Source organism: Anneissia japonica, unplaced genomic scaffold, assembly GCF_011630105.1.
Source record: "Anneissia japonica isolate Jap-2015-1 unplaced genomic scaffold, ASM1163010v1 scaffold4439_len18474_cov201, whole genome shotgun sequence".
NCBI lineage: Eukaryota > Metazoa > Echinodermata > Crinoidea > Comatulida > Comatulidae > Anneissia > Anneissia japonica.
In genome coordinates this window covers 1,148-5,593 of record NW_022687566.1, presented here as the reverse complement: position 1 = coordinate 5,593, position 4,446 = coordinate 1,148, and positions in this window count along the sequence as shown.

Sequence of the window (4,446 nt, the reverse complement as noted above, 5' to 3'; positions counted from 1 at the left end):
CTGGGCGTCTGCGACGATAAAGACGTAGCAATCTAGCGGCGCCGCCGCCTCCGCGTCTCGCGTCAGCTGCAGTTTCAATCCGCCGGAATCGGCGTCGATCTTTCTACCCGTTCCGTGCAGGGTATTGTCCGAGATGGCTCTGAGGTCTACCCAGAGACCGTAGTGATCCGTCAGATATTTCCTCTGCGACATGTTGGTGAAATGCGTCGGCTTGCAGGCTTGACTGCAAAAGTGCTTGCGAATCTCTTCGTAATTTCTGTAGGGCATCATCCCGCATGCGTAAATTTCGTTGGACGACCCGTCGATCGTGACGCTGCATTCTTTGATTTTCGGGTTGTAAAACTTTTCGGGGTCGTGCTCGAAATCGGCCTCTCGTTCCTTAAACAGCAAAAGCACGCCTTTGATGGATTTGGCTGCCGTGTTTAGAGAAATGTTCCAGATTGTTTGATCCTTGTTTAAGACGTCTTTGTGGTGCATCAACACTCTGTCAAAGAGAATTACGGATTTATCCTGATATTTCATCCTAGTCTGACGGGAAACCCCCTCGCTCTTTATAATCTCGTACTCGAGAACGATTCCCTCCAATTTAAAGGTTGCAGCAGCGTCGTCGGTCGTGAGCACGTCCTTTGCGTTTCTAAACGTTATTTCGTACTCGAGTCGATCGTGCAACATCTTTTGGTTGAAGGGCATGTGATCGGTCAGCAACTCAAAGTCGAGAGGGATGCAAAACCTGTTGCCGTACGCGTCGCCGACGGCTGCGTCGTAAGAGGCGTCGGGAACGTCGTTTGTCGCAACCGTCACCTTGTCGCCGGCGTTTACGCGGATCTTTCGTTCGTTTTCGCTAGAGATGCCTTGATACGAACTGTTGAGACGTTCGTGATCCGTCTTCCACAAGTCCTTGTAACAATTGTACACGTCGTAATCGGTTAGGGTAAAAACTTCCTTTCCTTCCAGAGTTATGCGTATCTTCTCGACGAGCGATCTACCGATGTTGTTGACGATCGTTCGATCCGCGTCCGTGCTCGAGGTCAAAACCAGATTAAAGGCCAGTCGGGCCGTACCCGGAACAATGGCGTCGTCGTCGCCGAGATCCGGAAATCTGACTCGCAGGACGTCGCCGGGACCGGCTTCGTTTATCTGGTTCATGACGGTGGTAAAGACGCGTCTGTCGTTTCTGTGGTCGGTATTTTTGAGCTTGACCGACCTGTTGGCGCTTATCTCGTGATGCATTTTTTATACGGCAACTTTTTTTAATTGTATTCGCTCTATAATAAAATGGACTCTACACCCATGCACTTTTTTACCGAAGGTCGCGATTACGACGACTTTGACGAACAAGAAACGAGTTTCGTAACGGAGGATGAAAACGAAGTGATCGGAGGAGCCCGAGGCATCGATACTACCATCGAGACGGAAATTAACGATACCCCTTCTCGAGCAGACACGCTCAATCGAGAGAAGATGGACTACCAACTCGAACGTTTTAAAAATTTTATCGTCAGGAACGAAGAGTATAAGGGAAAGGCAATTACATCGGACAACATACGCTTCGATGAAGGCGACTTTAGAATTGGCGTCGAAGGGGGCTTGGAATTTAGAATGGCGGATGGGGCGTGGGTTAGGCTGACAGCAAAACGTTCCATCAACGATTTTATTAAATTCTCAACCCCCAGAGAGAATTCCCGAGGCGAGCAAGTAAGACTAGCTAAAATAGATCAAGAAAGATTTATCAAGCCCGGATGGCGGGTAACCGTGCATGAAATGGGGGTGCTCGGTCCACCACCACCTCAGCCAAACATAACGCCGGAAGAGATGCTCGATTACGCCGGCCGGGTGGAAGAACAAGCAACATCCTTTATCGAGGTCGTGAACGAGGAGGCTGGCGAGGAGACTGCAGGTGGGGGATTGCCCGAGGGATACAAACGGATATTCAAGGAAGAGAGATTGTGGCAATCATGAAGGCAATGACCACGGTCAGAGAGGAGCTCGAGCTTTCTCTGTCAAAGTACAGAGAGCTTGACGAAAAAATAGCAGAGCGTAAACGAGATAGGGCTGAGATGGTCGAACTAGGTTTTACGCCGGAGCAACTGGATAAGTTCGATTCCGAGTTACGAGACTTGCAAACGGAAAGGAAAGCTAGATTGCAAGTTGTAGAAATTAACTCGGAAAGGCTAAGGAGTCAGGTAAATAGTATACGAGATACCATTGAAAGCGTTTTGGATAAAAACATACCGTTGAGATCGAGATTGAGGATTTTGTTTCGCGAGCAAGGAATAACTATCGCTAGCATCGTCGCGGCTTTAGGATCCATCATTGCATCGTTGGTAGCGATATTTACCGGTGGAAACTCGACTGCGGTTCCCGACCCCGAACCGACTCCGGGTCCCGATCCGAATCCCGGTCCGGGTCCTAACCCGACACCGGATCCCGGGGAAGCCGACGGATGGCTTAAAAGACACCTGAAAAACTTTGCAGAGATCCTGAAAAAGCTCGGCGATAAGGCTCTTTTGGCGTTACCCGGAATTATCGGGGCTGTTGTAAGCTTTCTGCTAAAAACAGCCGGTAGCGCCGTAGGCTTTGTGGCCGACCGGGTCTGGTTGCTGATTCTGGCCGTTGCCGGAATCGCTTACAATTATCTGTCGGCGAACGTCAAAACGCCTCCGACGTCGACACCAAAGGTGGAGACTAGCTCCAAACCCTCGTCAGCTCGTAAACGAAAAAAGTAACGACTGCGAATCCAATCACCGTCGAAACTTTGGCAATTTCGTGCTCGGAGAGAGTCGGAGATGTAGTCGGAGACGCGGTAGCCGCAGACGCGGTCGGGGTTGACGCCACCTGCGGCGTCGCCGTAGGCGTAGGCGTCGTCGGGGTCGTGGTCGGGGCAGGCGTCGGGTTAGGCAGCGGTTCGACGGGTTTTGATACGTCGACGACTTGATCGAAACGATCGACGATTACGCAGAACAGATCAAAGAAGACCCAGAAGAATCTGAGTGGACGCCCGAATGCCGCTCGTTGGCCTTGAAAACCAGAAAACTGGACGTTGAGGAATGGCTCGATTTAGGTAACGAGGTGGAAGAGGAAAGGTCGATGGTCGTCTGCGAATACTGCACCTCCGAATGGGACGGATTCTCCCCTGTCTCTTATACACATCTAGATGTGTATAAGAGACAGGTCGAGTCCCGTCCCCCGAGCGAGAATCGACGTACGCGTCGTCGCCTGAGCACCGAGAATGGCCCACACGTAGGTTCGAACCGAATCGTTGAGTCTCGTCACTCCGGCTTGGGTGAAACCTCGCGATTTATCCAATATAAAAGTCTTGTAAGAGACACCGGTCTGTTGATAATAGTCAACCGTGATTCGTCCTCTTACCGTGTGATTGACCATGTTTCCGTATCCGTAGTCTCCGCCGGTCGAGTGGGATCTTGCAACGTGCCAGTTGGTGTTTGTCGGAACTTGGAATTCGTTGCATATTCTTTCGTAAGCCGTCATGTCGATGTTGTTTTCGTACGGATCAAAGTATCTGTCGGTCGGAATCGGGCAAGACATTTCCTGTAAAATTCGTCTGGTCGCGTAATAGACGTGAAACTTGTAAAACTTGCGTCTGAGGTACGGACCTCGTTCTTGATGTGATCGTCGTAGGAAACTCCGCAACCCGTCGTAGCGCACCAGAGGGCAAAATTTAGCTGGTTCTGAAAAAAGCCCATGGTCTTTTCCCTCCAGGCTATGTCGAGTTTTTGCTGCCAGAACCCTCGGGTTTGATCGGCCGAAATGTCACCCCACCTGGATTTTACTTGGTCGGGCGTGATCCTGATAAGGTATCGAGCAAAAATGTTGGGGAAAACCACTTCAAACTCGCTGGTATCCGACACGGCAATCTGATGCTTGTTGAGATTGGTGATTTTATCGACGATCGAATACTTGGTATTCGGATTGTATCTCGCGTTTGTGTATTGAAACTCCATTTTATATTATTCGTGATAGATAAAATGCATTGTATCAATACAAACGTCAAAAATGGTGTTTTAAACCGATTCGAGTATCCGCTGGATAACCGAGATGGGAATATGCAAATTGCTTTAAAATCCATTACCAGAACGGTTGGATATTTCAACGTGAAAAAAAAAATGGCCGTTGTAAAATATACCATCGAAGCGCGTGACGGTAGAGAAAATTACGAACACGCAGTGGTACTATCATTGATTAATCCGGGGTTTTATACGTGCGAAGCAGTGATAAACATTTTTAAAAATAACGATGCTCTAAAACCATACATTACTCATATGCTGTTGGATAAAGGTACCGGTAAAATAATGATTAGATTTGATTCACCAGCGGGAACCGACGAAGATTTTCTAATATATTTCAATTCGGAGCTGGCTGCATTTTTCAAACTGGAAACTGCCCATTTCAAGAGGGGGCAAGTATACAACGGTGTGTCGTTTTGCG